This window comes from Chelmon rostratus, chromosome 18 (assembly GCF_017976325.1).
Source record: "Chelmon rostratus isolate fCheRos1 chromosome 18, fCheRos1.pri, whole genome shotgun sequence".
Lineage (NCBI taxonomy): Eukaryota > Metazoa > Chordata > Actinopteri > Chaetodontiformes > Chaetodontidae > Chelmon > Chelmon rostratus.
Window position 1 is genome coordinate 6567359 of NC_055675.1, and position 16745 is coordinate 6584103.

The 16745-nt window shown below is 43.7% G+C and overlaps 1 protein-coding gene across 1 annotated transcript in view; it reads right to left on the bottom strand.

Moving 5' to 3' along the window:
- The window catches only part of LOC121621573 (neurexin-3b-like), a 200720-nt gene that overhangs the window by 69411 nt on the left and 114564 nt on the right, over positions 1 to 16745 (bottom strand). The window lies entirely within an intron of this gene.

Consider the following 16745-nt stretch of genomic DNA (forward strand, 5'->3'; position numbering starts at 1 on the left):
GGCGCCATCTATGACCTATGCAGCTCTTAAATATAGCACCTTTCCAGGGAATAACAGCCAGTATGACCAGAGCCGGATAAGTCTCCCAATCCTCATGTATTATATATGAGACCTGCAACCAAAGAACAAAGGCTGGCACAAGAAAGGAGAGAAGTAGGGGAAAAATCGAAGAACCTTCGTCCGGTTTAATTTGACAAATGCAGTGTAGAAAAAAGGGCCTCTGTACCGTGGGGGTGGAGAAGCTCACCAGAATGAAATTTTTTGTTGTTACATGAGCCACTATGCAGATTTGTGTCAGATTTGAGGCTCTGATTGGATCAAGCTTGGCCCTGAGCCCCAGAATCTGTGAAAGTTGTTTGTGGATTTCCTTTTCTTTTTCTCATCACGTGGAACAGAAAAAAAAAAAAAAAAAAAAAAAAACAGAGAGAGAGAAAAGTTTCCTTATTTGGTTGCAGGGTCGGATTCAATTCCAACTTCTGAATATTCCCTAAGGCGCGTCAGAATTAAAGCACTGAATCCTTGAGCCGCTTAGCCATCTCGTCCACATTTAGGCAAAGATAATCAAGAGATCAAAGGCATTATAGACCCACAGCAGATAGACTTGTGTGTGAATCAATATGGGAGACGAAACAGACTCCTGTGGCCTAAGGATAGTGGAAAGCATTTGGCCCACCTCAGAGGCTGACGGGGCATTGGTAATGAAGTCTCTGAGTTCTTGCATCAGCGTATTAATTCATTTTTTTCTATCATCCCCCTGCATCCTTTTCTTCCACATCACCTCTCTCCCTCCCGCACTACCCCCCTCCATTTCCATTCACTTCCTCTCCAAGTCACCTGAACATCTGTTTGGCCTTGTGATGGGTGCCCAGCTGTCTCGCAGTTTCCCCTATGAAGCGGCCAACAATCTGCTCTGTGGTCCACAATACCCCGGGGACTGCAAGAACATATGGATGAGAGGGAGCAAGAGAGAGGGAGAGAGTCTATCGACCAGATGAGTGTCTCTATTTGCCTTCAGGCGCACAAACAGGTCTGCAATTTACACCTCAGGTGCCAGCGATGCAAACCACCAACTAAGGTCGTCTATGTGACGTGAAAAATATCCAAACAAGTGAAGCACTGCTTCTCTTCTTGTAACTAATAAGTGTACACGGCTGGTTTAACACAGATGCCTCCCTTTGAGATTTCATTTTTTTTCCTGAAGAGAAACAATAAAATCTCTCTGTTGCTCACAATGACGTTGCAACAATTGAAGCTGATGTTTGCATCATGTGTCACCTGCCTCAAACAGCTCGTTTCCTCTATGGCATCGGGTCTGGCTGAAAACAAGGCCCTGATGCCATGCAGACAGCTGATAGCAGCCTGCAGCCAGGTTGCACCGGATCTGGCCCTGCTGTCTCATTGCCTCAAAGTTTCTTCTTGCCAAAAGAGTTCTGGCAGACTTGGGATCAGTTTTCCCCGGCAAACGAGCAAACTTCGCCTATCTCATCTAACACACACTCTTTTTTTCTGGAGGGGATGACGATGATGAGCAGCAAAGATACAAGCACCCCGGGGAGCCAATTATCACATTGAGGAGATTTGCTTAGTGTTTCAAGAAGACAATGTTCGGCATGTAACACACACGGGCAGCCACACGCACACCGGCTGACGCAGACACACACACACACACACAAACACGGGCAGGCTGACGGAGGCACAAATGCACATCGTGACGCTCAAGTATAAAAAGTGTGCAAACACATGTGCATGCACACAAACACTCGGAACGCCATGCATTCTCACATACAATCTCACAAGTGGGTGATTATCTGCACAAGTACAGAGCGGAGAGAGAACCCGAGATTGCTGAAAAGTAGCACATTTCCCTAACAACCTGCTGGGCCCAGACTGCACCGGCTGTATTTCCACACAGAGAGTGGAAGTCCGCTGCTTAACAATTCATGCATTCATTGTGTGCAAAGCCATCGAGTGGGGAATCATTTCAGATACTCATCTGAAGGTTTCGACAAAAGAAAAGGAACTGTATGGATGGTGAGCAACTGTGAGGAAATGTAGAATTGTGGCGGCCAGGAAAAACTCCCAAGGTCAATACTTTCATCTGAGTAACTTCACTACAGAGCAAAAGGAGCACCAATAAAACTGAATTTCAGCGATTTTGCAAGGAGACTAATTAGATGAAAGTGAGGGTAAGCAATGGCATATTTTAACTTTTCTAGCATATTTTAGCATGCATACTCTCAATTACTTCAACTAACACCTCCTCGGGCATTACCTGGCCCCGAAACTGTTAATAAACAATAGTCCTTTCAAGGTTTTTTACCCACTATTAAAAAATGAGCTACACTTAAAGCAGAAATCAAAACTGAAGAAAAGGCTAGGGCTCTTCTTCATTAGAATAAAATAAATCAACACTTGCCTATTGCTTTCACTGTTTTGCAGCAGTGTGTATGCGACATTAGCGAGAAGATCTCACATTAGAGCTTTGGCAAAAACCTTTCAAAATGCGCATGTAATTAAAAGTGCAAGAGCGCAACAAAAAAGAACGTCACTCATTGGAAAATGACTCATTAATAAGGCAACCTTTAAAGAAAAGGGATCTCTGTGCCAGAGGTGCCAAAGTGATGGACTTGAACACCTTTTTTCCCCTCTTTATTTGCTTGGTGAGAGTGCAAGAAAAGACTGTGATACAACCTCTAGGATGTTGATCCAGTCAAACACATTAAAGGTAAAAGAGGTTCAATTCGTGATGTGCTTTTTTTGAAAGTGGTTGTGAGAGTTCTCTTCAAATTAGCTTGTTTTGTAATCATTCTTGTTTCACTTTCTTTCGTAATTACGAACAACTTTCCGTCCGCTATCGCAGTCGTTGCTTGCACTCTTTCAGAGGCGGACACTGCCAGCTCACTGCCATTGCTGCTTATGGGTTTGAAATGTTATGCCAGCAAACAGCAGAATTGAAGCATCCAACATACAGAACATGCCTTTCACAGCCATGACGCCCTGGTGAAAAGCCAACTGCAGGGAAAATATCATCAAAGGAATCAAATCTACAAACAGATTACTGCACAAGATGTTATTTTGGTGGATCAGAGGGGACTTTCATCTACATCTTTGAATAATGTAATCTTGCCATGCCCAGTGGGTATTGGAGGGAGGCCATTTGAAATCTAATAGTAGCATATGGGTGCTCCATTGATTTGTGAGTGAAGAGATGTGAGATAGAAATCCCTCTGAAAGAAATAATGACCCAACACTGATTTTCTTTGATAATTCTTTGATAGTTAACAATGTAAAAATAAACAAAAATACCTCCACATGAGCCTCAAAGATCCCCGGTGTTAGCTTTGAAATAAAGGCGACGCACTGATGCAGTACTCTCCAGTGTTGTGATTCATTGCATCTGCAGTGTGCCTCCGTTTAGAGGTAAACTGTAGATGAGAGACTAGGTCAAAGCCTTGGCCTCTATTTCGCAGAGGTCCCCTGAGGCGTGGGAGTGCAGACAGAAGGTCAGGACACCTGTCTGCACAGCAGAACTATGTCCTGTCCTTCAGGCTCCACACATGACATTAACCAAGTAGAGAAAAGAAAAAGACAGGAAACGAGGAGGATACAGTATTTTCACGCAGAGCCAGAAATGACTGAAGGTCACCGGTTTCAATACACCTGACCAGCGGGGAAAATCTCAGAGGAGCAGAACGAGATCACCTATCAAACCACTGCTCAACTCAGTTTGTAGTGATTAAAAAAACATATCTAAAACATTTTACATGCATTATTTACAGGGCTTATTCGCACGCTCTCCTCCCTCTCTGTCTTCCACATACACATTTAAACTCTGCTCGGCAACAACACTATCCATAAAAGAGCAACAAGAGCAGAGCAGCTGCCATGGCACACGTCTGTTATAACCGGGTAATTGGTTGTATTCAGACTTCACACCATGCTGTGATAAAACCCTCTGTTTCGAGGCAGCTGGTAGAGGACCTACAGTAAAAGACTGGTACTGTCCAACTGCACAGGCTGCAGGGAGGCGGCGGTCAAGAGTTTTTTTTTTTTTTTTTAGTTGGATGTGGTGGTGTATGTGTGTCTGTGCGTGTTCCTGTGCGTGTTCCTGTGTGTGTGTGTGTGTGTGTGTGTGTTTATGGGCAGCCGCACACAAAAAGGTGGACTGCCAGCTACCCATGAGGCACAGAACTGCGGTGGGTAAATGCTCTAAACTGTTTGTGTACATATGCACGCACACGCACACACACACACACACACACACACACACACACACACACACACACACACACAGTCACCTGCACAGACATCTTGCACAAGTCTAAACTTATGCACACAAGCACACATACACTTCCTCTCCTTTCTCCTTGGTGTGTGTTGTTTATGTGCTTTTATGTCCTTCCCCTTGTTATCTCTTGGGCTTTCTGCAGCGCTGGCACCCCAGGGAATGGAAAAAGAAGACAAACATGGTTTGATGTGGTCGAATTTTCTGCCATCGGAGAATGAGGAAAAGAAAGAGGAGCCGTAAAAAAAAAATAATCCTGAAAGTGAGATGCAAAATGTAATTGCCTCCTCAATCACGTTCAAAAGAACTCTATCATCACAATGCCTTCCCCTGCCGTGCTTCATACATGGGGAATTATTAGGCTTGCTGTCCTTCACACAACTACAATAAGGAATCATTGGCAGAGGAATCGAATTGTGAGATACTGAGCTGTGTAATCACCGGGATTTATCTCCATTTTACAACCTCTTATCATTTCATAATTCATATTTCCAACTGTTGCCTCTCCCCTCTGGGAAAGAGTGAGGGACAAGACTGATGATTGAACGCTCCCTCTCTCTCACTCTAACCTCAATCAGCTGCCAGAGGCAAGTTCAGAGCAGCTGGCTAAAATACCGCAGATGCATGCGTGTGTGCTTGTGTGCTATTGGATAACATATTGCTATGGCATGTACACGTGCGTGTATGCATATCTCCACGCTGTCACCACCCATGGTGGCCATGTGTCTCACCAGAAACACAGAACAGAATGCAGAATATGATTGATGAAGGGCAGTGTTTTGTGAAGAATGGCTATGTAAAGAAAACAGCCAGCCTTGAATGATTTACACTGTCTGTTTCCCCATTATAATAGGTTGTAGCATTATCACACTATATGGATTCACGCGCCAAAAACCAGGGGTAATGGAAGCGGCAAAAAAGCGGAGGAAAAACAAAGACAGAATGGACAGAGCGTACATTGTGAAAAGTGGAAGAATTCTCCGAGCAGTCAGGGTTGTATTATGATATATGCGCAGTAAAATACATGTGGGATTGAGCCACATTTGTTTCTGATTTCTCAGCAAGATTTGCCCGAAAATTATGCAATTATTTTGTATCAGGTATGACAGCTGGAAGGAAACTTTCATGTGTAAACACAAAGGAAACTTGTCAAAAAAGTGGAAGAAAATGACAAGCAGATAACATAACACAGTCTGTGATTATATCTTAGAAAGTTATTTCCCAGTCTACACAGTGCATACAGAGGATTGTATGGATTACTCCACATTGTATAACATTTTGTCATATTCTAACTTTATGAGCCAGAGCCCACTAGCAAATGCAACAAAGCGAGGAAGAGGCTCAGGCAGCTTCTGCTGCTGCTGCCGCCCTGGAAGCAAAGCAGCACCAGTAGCCAGGATGATAAAGTCTGAGCTGCTGGGCAGCAGCTCCACTCGCTGGGATTGAGCAGTCAAATGCTACAGTGGTTGTATTTGTGCTACAGTTGCCCAACAATGCCTAGAGAAGCTAAGGCCTCTCTGCTGCAGTGAGATTTAGTGCTGACAGTCTTCGTCGGAGACGGTTGTTGGTGCCAGTGCAGAGGGAGCGCAGGTGACAGGAAGCAATCAGTGTCAACAGAGAGCTCAAGAACATAATGTGCTGGTGCACGGGGCAGAAAACAACGATTCATTTCATTAGCGGTTAATCTGACAATCATTCTCTCAATCTGTGGATTGTTTAGTCTGTGAAATGTCAAAAAAGGGAAAAAAGACGTATCTCTATTTCACAGAGCCCAAGGTGACATCTGTTGAAAGTGTTTTAAAAAGGTGTTGATTAAACTTTACGGAGGCTGTTTTTGTTGCTGCTGTTGAATTGCGTTAGCAACCACACTGATATCAGTGAGGATAGAGCATTATTAATGTGACAGAAAATGTTCTTATTTGACTTAGACGCCAATGTCAGACCATTGTGTCTTCTTGTGCAGCAAATTTTGTTTTAGAAAGTTAGTACTAAGTTAAATGCTACTGACAGAATAACTGCATATACGATTTAACCACATATGGTATTCTTTCATTAAAACGAAAGGTTTTAATATTTCATCTGTCACTCACATTTATAAAACTGTCCACGCAGCAGTACTGTACCGTATGTAGATAGACATATTACACACCATGTTTTAATTTATTCTGAGTAATTGGACCTTGGCTCAGGCTGACAGTGAGCAGGCTATGCTCAAAATTACATGAGGTCACCAATCTCGGTGCGCTCACTGGGAGGCCAGATTTGACCCCTGGGGTTTCCACGGCTTATACTAAACCACCACTGCTCCATGAAATAACAGCATTCCTGGGCCTAACCTTGCTACCATAATTAACTAGAAAACTGTTAAAGGATTATTATATGTCTTTCACAACAGCTTATTCTTCCCTTTATCTTGAAATTAATGTGGCCTGTATGTAATTGGATTGTGCTCGATAACCCTTGAGGTGCAATAACTTCCGTCGGCATAACACACGGTGAGATGGCTCAATCAAAAAGTTCTTATCTTTGTTGTCACCCTTCATTGGCGGGGGACATACTTGATATAATTCCATGATGAACAGCTTGATTTGCCATCTGCATCATGTTGCTGAGGCAGAGGTGGGGAGATGTGGGGAGGGAGAGAGGCGGAGAGAGGCGGAGAGTGGCGGAGGAGTCAGTTTTTGCAGGAGGAAGGAGGACAGACATGGAGAATTGAGACACACAGATGGAGAGAGAGTCAAGTGGCGTAGCTGTGAGTGTGAGATGTTCACCCCCCCCTCAGGCAGAGACACTGGTTCCTTACTCACAGGCATGTCAAACCATCCTCGGATAGCTACAGAAGGACAGGAAGATCGACTCACAGACACCCATTAACGAAGCAGTCATGTATCCTCACTTCAGCTTCATGTAACACTGCAAAGGCGCAAATATGAGTACACAGAAGTGAAAATACCCACACATACACACAGAGACTTGAACAGCAGAAGGTGAGCCATAACAACTCTCCCCTCATTACAGCAAAACTCGGATGGCAAGTCTCACCCCCCCCTCTCTCTGTCTCGCCTCCTGCAGCATTACTGACACTCTTCTCCGTTGTAGCAGCAAGCGGACAGAGAGGAAGGGCTTTAAATGATTTTTTTTCTCGGCTCTCTGGAGATGTCAGCTCCTATTCTCTCTGGTTGGAAAAGGAAGGGGATGAGGAAGAGGGAAGGGGGTCTGAGGAGGATTTCAGAGGCTGGGGGAGGGGGGGTGGTTGCAGCTGAGATCCATGCAGCACTCTAGGCTACAAAGAAGACCTGTCTGCTGACTTTAATGCTGCACGCCGCCACCAGTAGAATTTTTCGAAAGGAGAGGGAGACGTTGCAGAGAGATGAAAGGAAGCAAGGTACGAGGCAGGAGAGACGCCGAATAATGCTGGGTAAAAGAAGAAGAGACAGACAGACAAAGATGGGCAGCAAAGGTGGAGGAAATTCAGCTTGAGATGGTGTAAACACATGAAGATTGCAAATAAATTGTTGGGACACTTGCACACTGAAGCTCTGTAAAACCTGACTCAATCCTGCTCCTTTCTATGGCGAAAATTAACATTCTGTCAGCTCCAGTGTTGATGTTCACACCGCTCTCAGCGAAATTAGGACATGAGTGTCTCCTTCGCATCATTCATAATGCATGACACACAATGTGTGTGAGGCATATCACTTCAGAGGCAGGCCACACCAAACCCTGCTGGGGATTAGGTGAAGAAGATCTCCTAAAGAATAAGGGATTCCAAGATGGCTCCGAGTGGAAGCATCATTTATAATTGAATCTTCCCCAGAGGATAGTGCAGCCTGTCTGCCTTTGCCAAGGCTTCGCGGAGAGCCCAGAACTCCTCTCCTCCTCCCTCTCTCCCAGTCTGTCTCTGTCTCTCACCCCTTTCTCTCTGCAATAACTGAAAGGCCCTCATACACAAATGTAACACAGCAACCTCAGCCACTGATCTTATGACTCAAACCCCAGTTGGTCACATTTACTGAACTTTTTTTTTTTTTTTTGCCTTTTTTGGTCCAGTGAGTGAGAAAAGTTTAGATTGCACAAGCAAGACATTATAATATTGGTTGCGCATTGTCCTTTACAACTCGTGACATCAACAAATGTGGATTTTGCTTCAACTGCACAGTCACAAAGAACACCACAAGCTTTGCTCATCTCATCGTCAGTGAAGGAGATTCATTAAAAGAGATACTGCACGAAGCACCAAGTGTCCACACACTTCAAACATTCCATGAACTCTTGTTATTGGTATTGATACCATCAGTTTGTGGCATTTTGCACTTCATTAGCATTTTGTAACCTTTAAAGGTACCCTATGGAGTTTTTGAGGACTAGCTGAAAAGCATAAAGAAACGTAACAATGTGCCACACTTAGACTGAAAGCAAGTACACATGGATATAAACACTGCACGATTTAACATCTTCAAAAAAATCTGATGTGCAATTGTTTCATGAGAAAGACAACGCACTCTATGTCAGACACGCATAATTGGTGAGTTAATGTAAAAATAACTTTATTTAAAAGAAAAGTCCATTTGCCTTTAATATTTGTGTGGATCTTGTGTATTATCCTTATTTCTATGACTGCATTTTGTGACTGTGACAGTTTACACTGCTTATGTAATTTTGAGTGACTGAACTATCCTTTAAAGGCTGACCGTTTGTGTGTTTAGTTCTCATTGGATAATACAGGATTAAGCCATTTTATAGTGTACAGGTATACATAGTGTGTGTGTTTTTTACCCCTTCTATTGAATGGGCACTTCTACAGAAGACCCTGTGTTGAAACGCGTTGGCTGGACAAAGAGTGTGCTCTTCCAGTGAAGCGGATAGTGTTGCAGAGTTATTTTTCACAAAATGTCAACAAACCACAGCAGCAAATGGATTTTTCTAGTTCGGTTTGTTTGCCTCAGACTAGTTGTGTCCAGAATGTAATAAGTCAAGATGGATTGAGCATCTGTCAAACTGGCTGCCACCTTCGCCACACCAACAAACCAGCTCCACTATTTGCTTGACAGTAGGTAGCTGCTTTTAATTTCAAGCACTGATGATAAAGAAAGCCTCACACCATCTTTGCCTGTCTCCTCCTCAGCTGGCTTCAACAGACAGTTTGAAAATGTGGCAATTGATAATAAAGCTGCCACTTCTGCATACAGTTTTCCCTCACAGTAATTGCGGGTTTAAATGGAAGCTGAGAGCCGCAAACAAAACGTTGAAGGAGAGAGCGAGCCTTGCTATTCCATGCCAGCTCTGTTAAACCATCCATTCTTCTGACATGCTGGCTGTGTATTTCAATTACAGGTAGATTCTATTCATATAACAAGTCGAGAATCTCTGTCTCAGATGCCCACCTGCCTTTGAAGAATATGGATTAGAGAGCTGGACGGATGGATGCTAAAAGGAATCAGCGTCTTGTACAAAGCAGGGCTAATCTTCCCTTTGATATCGACAACATCAAACAGAAAAGTACTTGAACCAAAAATGCTATACACAGTAATGGCTCTTCCTCGCAGGGGAAAACAAACAACGCAATCAAGTTGACAATACAGATCTCTGTTTTTGAGATCAAAATCAAACTGCGAATAAACACATCTGATGACCTTTTTTGTTTGCTCATTGACTTCCTTTTGTCTGAATTTGATGACAGCCTGCTGGAACACAGCTTCATTGTCTTCCCCAAAGCGAGGCCAGCTGTGACTGCTGTTGGCATAGCAACCACACATCCTAGCCACCAATGTCTGTGACAAACTTGATGTCATTTCCAACCCTACCTACATCAAACACCTTAACATTTCATTGATTTACTCACAAGCAGTTCCTCCCCACTAATGATGAGCAGAAATATGTGCAAAAATGTGCATTTTGATGCACCTTCCACACCTCCTGTCCTCTCTCCATCATGCACAGACAGAAAAAACACACCCACAAAAGGCAGGTTGGACTGTCAGGCTGAAAAAAAAAAAAATCAATCAAGTTGGCACTTTTCAGAAGTCCCTCAACCTCCCCCCTCTGAGCCAAGGACTTCAGTTCCACAGTAACGTTTACCACAGTGCTCACTGTGGCCCGTTTTACCCAAACTCTCCAATTTAAGCTGAGGCCTGCCATCAATGGCAACTTTGATGAAGTGATTAGTTTCAACAGGTGGCGCCTATTTTAGCGCCCTTAACGTGCATTGCAACCTGTGAGGTACACAGGGTGCACGTTAAGTGCACCAGTTTGCCATTCTTCTATGGAAGCAATCAGTTCATAGTAATGACCATTCATCAAAGGCAATCTAACCAAATCTCTCTGTGGGGCTTCACCCATGTGCACCACTGAGCGCCTTGCCTCTATTTTCTTTAATGCAGCGGGAGGTGAAAGTTTTCACGTAAAGGTCTCTGACAAATTGACTTTGAGTGACAGCTCAGAGCTCAGGTTGGGTGTTGGGTACAATTGGTGGGGATTAATATAGCTTAGACGTACAGCACAGTCATGTGAAATATAACAAATGCAGATACTGCCATAGAGGGCAACAGGTGTACATCATATGAGTACGAAAATGATGTCAGTCATATCTTTTCACCTATGAAATCTTAACTGAATGACTATGGGAGATTTTGGTCTCTGTTCGAAAGAGCTCTTCATTACCATCATCCAAGTACCAAATGAGGAAATACAGCGTTCATCCATCCAGTAGAGCTCTAGAGACTTGTCAAATCCATGCCAAGAAGCATTAAAGCCTTTCTGGCAGTTTGTGGTGGCCCAACACCTTGCTAATGTTGCATGCACAGTTTCACACATTGTCGGGTTAATGGCAATTAGAAGTCATTCATTTCAATGGACGGTGAATGACAGTAATGGACTAGCGTCCCGAGTGGCTGCTGGCTATCGGACCATAGTTAGGTTGGATTTTTCCAAACCAGACCATCAGGGCGACATGAAGTAGGAGGTGGACAATAATGGGCAATACTTTGGCTTGATTGGGTGAGGGTACAAAAATAAAAGCAGGACTAAGCTTTCCTCCATGTTCTATTGGGGGTTCCAGCCGATGTGACGGAAGACACTTTGCTTTTCCATTAATCTGTACATATCTAGAATACATGAACACCATTCAATTCACATGCAAAATATTCTGTTTCTTTCATTCCTGTTCTTGGTCTCAAAGCCACACACACAAGACACACGACTAGATAGATAGCACATTCTCTGACTGAGACAGTCTTTATCACTGCAACTGGGTTCAGATATTGGAATGGTACTCTGTAGTTGCTGTTTTCCAATTCCCTCCACCAGGTGGTTTGACTTCAGCCCTCTATTGAATGTGTCAACCTTATAATTAATGCCCTCCCTCTCTTCAATTCACCTCCACTCTCTCCTCTCCATTCTTCTCCTCCCGACTCCTCTTCCTTCACCATTGACCAGCTACCTTGACCGAGTCTTGCCGGTACTTCTACCCCCTGCTCCAAGGACAATGAGCCCGAGACAAAACAAAGCAGTGACTCAAGCCAAGGGAGGGAAATTTGGCGGTGGGGCCACAATCCATCTCCTTTCAGTCATTTGGCCACAAAGCCGTGGAGAGGCCGGTGCTGCACCACCTCCTCTGTTATCTGTTTCCAATCCTTTATCAAAAGGGGGAGAATGGGTTTCGGGGGAGGAGGGGGAGGGAGCAACAGAGATAGATGCTTAAAAGGCCACTGCCATGCATCCTATCTGCAAATAAACGAGAGGAGTAGCAATCGATGACGGGTGGAGAAAGGGACAGACCAGACCTGCCAACCTTCCTGGGATCCTCCTGTATTTTACCCCTCTTTCCCACTGTCCTCCTGTTTCAATATTTACCCATAAAGGTCCTGTATTTTCAACCTTTCCATAAAACAAATTTGACATTTGATGTGCTACAGTCCCCTCCAGTACAGCAGGTGGCAGTATGTAGGAACATTAGCTGTAACATCTAGTGCTGAATTTATATGGGGTTTTACTTTCTGTCAGGTATCTGATTCTGACCTAACTGTATCACTCATCTAATGTAGGAAACAGTTCATTCAATCCTTGTTGCTCTGATATTTTAAAACAAGTGGCTGTCTAGTGTTGATTTTAGGATTTGCTGTGTGTAGCCATGCAGACATTGTAAGGGTGGTGAGACTTATTTTCAAATCTCAATGCTGACAGGTATGGCGCAGACGTGGGGTAAAGGAAGGGTAGTTGTTGAAAGCTATAATTAATGGAATACTTAAGCCAGAGTTATGGACTGGTGACAGGCAAGAGGGTGTATGCCAGTCTCACTGAGGACAAAACAAAGCCACTAAGTGAACACGTGTTGGAGGAGATTGCACACATCTGCATGTACATGTGAGCCTGGGAGTATGAAGTGAGCTTGTGTTAAGTGCGTGTGGATGTGTATGCTGATCAGCGGCCAAGGCTTAACTGAATTTGCCTGGGGTGAGGTTGAGAGGGCCCAGGGGAGTTTGGAGGGCAGCGGGATGGAACATGCTGGCCTCTCACAGTGTCTTAGTGTCGGCCTAATTAAAGGCTAAGCTAAAAAGCTCTCCATGTTGTTGTTGCTGCTGTTCTGTGTGTGTCAGCATGTGGATGTGCTCGCAGTTGAAAGTGTGTATGTGGGTGTTCAAGTGCTTGAAAACCTGCTCTGACATTATTATGCGTTCCTAAATACTTTATGGCGAGTCATCCTAACCTTGTGTGGACCGTGACCCCAATTTTACAATGAAAAGCTCTCATGATGGCAGATAAAGAAGTTGTAATGTTGTCATGTTGTTTCCAAGAACAGCTTCAAATTAATTAAATAGTGTAGATGCCCTGAGGAAGGAGACAGTTCCCCCAAAACGTGTTGGCACAACAAAACGGATTGAAGAAATCAAGCTGTCTTCCCAAATTTTCTGCATTTTTAGGGAAATGTCATATTTCCAGCAACTGAGCGCTCCTTCAGCAGTCTTAACTGAAGCTCCGCCATGCATCTAACAAACATGATGTATTTTTCAAATTGATTTGTTTTTAAATGAAACAATGTACCAGTTTTAGAAATGACTTGTGATCATAAAAACTTATCACATGACTACAATTCGTTTTGTAACCCCAAAGGTGAGAAGCTTTGCACATGTGTGTTTAAGTGCGTGCCAATCTTTTTCTCATGTGCAGACTTCAATCTAAATGAGAAGGTGCGCACCTAGAAGCTAAGATACCAAGTGTTTCTATCCCCTCTTTCCCTCCTTTTTTCCATTTCTTCTTCTTTTCTGAATCTTTCATTCATATACCTAAACCCCACCCATACCAGGCGGCCCAGTTGCTGCCTTTGAAGATGTACTTAGCTGAACTGACGAGAAATTTAAAGCGAGTGACGGCGGCTTTCAACAGCTCATGAAAGGCAAAAGAAATCTGCCAGTCTGTGTGAGTCAAATGGATGTGGGAATTGTTGCAGTGGCATGGGTAGCAGGGACGGGGACTATAGGCAAAACCTCTGTACAAAGCTTGCTTCAATCCCTCAGCCCAGGCTCGCACACAACTCGGCTCATATGGCACGCATGAAAATGAGCAAATGCACAGGAAAGACAAAGAAAGCCTCAGCCCGCAGAACCCTGGAGCTACCTTTGACAAATCAGGAACCAAAAAATGTATCATTCAAATATATTTTGGCATGTCTTCATTCAACAGGTTTTTTCTCTCCTTGCCCTGGGACAATACTTTGGCACAAAGCATGAGCTCTCAAAAAAAATTTCTAGGTCTGATGCCAAATCGAGAAATTTATTCCACTGCCCTGGGGAGTCAAGCTCATTAAACATATTACTACTGCTGTCAAATGGACACCTACCTATAGGCACACAATCCATTTCTGTTAAAAAGAAAAAAAAAAGCTGTAGTGACCTACACACTTTAAATATGTTGCAGTAAGAAAGGCAAGGTGACAGGGCCCATTGTATAGTCTAGACATGAGCTCTTGATTCATCAAAGGGAAGACATCAATCCACAGGCTGAGCCAATAGGGCAACAGGTGCCACAGTCACACAGAGCCTATCAGGATCTGACTTCATTTTACTGCGGCGTTGGATATGAATACTGATAGGGATGTGCTGGACTGTGCCAAGGGAGGCATGCATATCAGCACAGACTTTGCAGAAGAAGAAGAAGATCAGTGATTATCTTTGAACATTGATGCTGTAGTTTCATGCATGTACAGTATAAACACATACAACATTGCTGGAATTGCTTTGTATGTAGGTTAAGGAGGCCTCTTAACAGGAGGTTCAATAGCAGAATAATAGTCTGTGGACAAAAAGTGGACAAAAGGCATATGTTCGGAATTATATACGGTAGTAGGGCTGTTCACCTTGAGGTAACACAGCATGCTGCAGGAGTAGAATAATAATACACTGAATGTGATTTGCAAACAGACCATTTACTTGAGTTAGAAAAACGTTAGAAAACCACACAGATGCTTTTTCAAGTCAAGTATTTTTCCCCACTGGAACACAGAGCACCGCGTACCAACAAAGAACAATATGAAACACAACTGACCCCTTCTTCAACATCTCACTCTACAGCTAAACCGCCTGCCTTCTTGTTCGCATTTCAAAATCACCTCTTATCAAAGCATTTTTTATCTTGTGCACAACCTGACAACCCCAAGTTCCACTGCTGCACTTGACCCAAAGCTCCATGAAGGGGGTTGCGGATCCCCAGTGAGAGGTCTGATGCTGATTCTGGGTACTACGAATTGAACGGCAGAGGAGAAGCCTGAGGTAACTGCCAGCTTGTGATAGGTAGTTCAGGTATGAGACTGATACTAGGCTAACAATGCTAATGGCGAACATTACATCACAGATCACCAGGGCAGCCACAGCAGGACAATCACCCCTGGGCAGCGGCTAATTTGTAATGCTTTTGTATTTGATTTGTAATTGTATCTTTTTACTAACTATAGAACAGTAGATAGAGGATGACGGGATAAAAGTATGTCACTGAAGAACTGAGCAGATTTGTGATAAAACTGGGTGCAGCATTGACCGTTACTGTGGAACTGCAGCAACGCGCAACACTCAAATTCTTCTCATTACTTCAAAACATGTGATTACATATTCTGTTCGAAAAACAGGATATGACAATAATGGAATTTTAAATGAAAGAGGTGTCAAGGAAGTGAGCTGGGATGAAAGGTAGGACTGGAAGGCATCTTCCTGCCATAACAGAGCATGTATACATCTAGTCAACGAGCAACCCTGACATCAAACATTGAAACAAACCGAAAACATCAAAACTATCTCGGGGAGAACGTTTTGCTCTGTCAAATTTCACATTACCTTGATCAATCTAAACTTTTATTTTGTTCCATCAAGTGCACCACAAGCACCCTGCCAGCGAGCACAATAGAAGTTCTTCAGACTGATGGCATTTCTATCCAGGCAGAGAGGCATTCACTGTTGCGAAAAAGGGAACTGTTGTTGAGATAGAGAAAGGAAAGGCATGAGTGGGTGAGTGCCAGAGAGCTAGCCCTGTGTGTGTATGGCTGCGCATGGCTATACAGGTGCATTTGTGTGCATGTGTGCAGGTGCATGTTTGCATATTCGGGCTGCAAGTATAAATTTCAGCTGGAGACTCTCATATTTATTCAGTTGGCTGCGGGTCCTTATAAAACAGCCCCGGGCAAATATTTACATTACACTATGCTGATTGCTTCGCTAATGGCCGGCGCGGAGTGCTCTATTGTGGAGAGATGAAGGGGCCGGTGAGGCGAGATACATGGTTCCAGCATAGTAACTAAGGGTGGCAGGAGTGAGAGGGGCAGTGTTGGGAAATAAACTGTTAATGTGCCTCTGTCAGGAACAAAAAATAAATAAATACAGAGAGTGAGAAATGGGAATATATGAAGCCTCACATCCCATTACCCATCGCAATATTCTCACACACAAATGTTCTCCAAACAGGCCTCCCTTGACAAAGTGTCCTGTTCATTCCAGCCAGCTGTGTTTGTGTGTAAAAATGGGTGAAAAAGGACTATTACTCATGGGGAGTAATTTGCGGCGGCATTTGTGGAAAAAAAAATGCTAAATGCTAAATATCCCCATTTTATTTCATCAAGATAGCGGTTGTTGTATCCTCCTCAGAAATCTAATAAAAGATTTAGACAGTTATCTGAGCTTGCAAAACCAAGCGGGAGAGATTAGACTAACAAACAAACTGCAAAGAAAACTCTGCTCTCCCTTTATGTCAGTTTGTTTTTCAGCATCTTTGCAGAGAATGTGACGGTAATCAGGCTTCACTGTAAAGGAGGGACTAAATATCTAAATATTTCCCTTTCTCACTCAGACGTGCTGATTTTGCTCGTAGATGGGAGGAATGTATGCATGTCTTGTTTTTGAGGGTGGACGGAGGGCGGGAGAGTCAAGGAGCTGCAGCAGGAGCCATAGTTAGTGGCTGGCTGTGTAGCACTAAGGGTCAT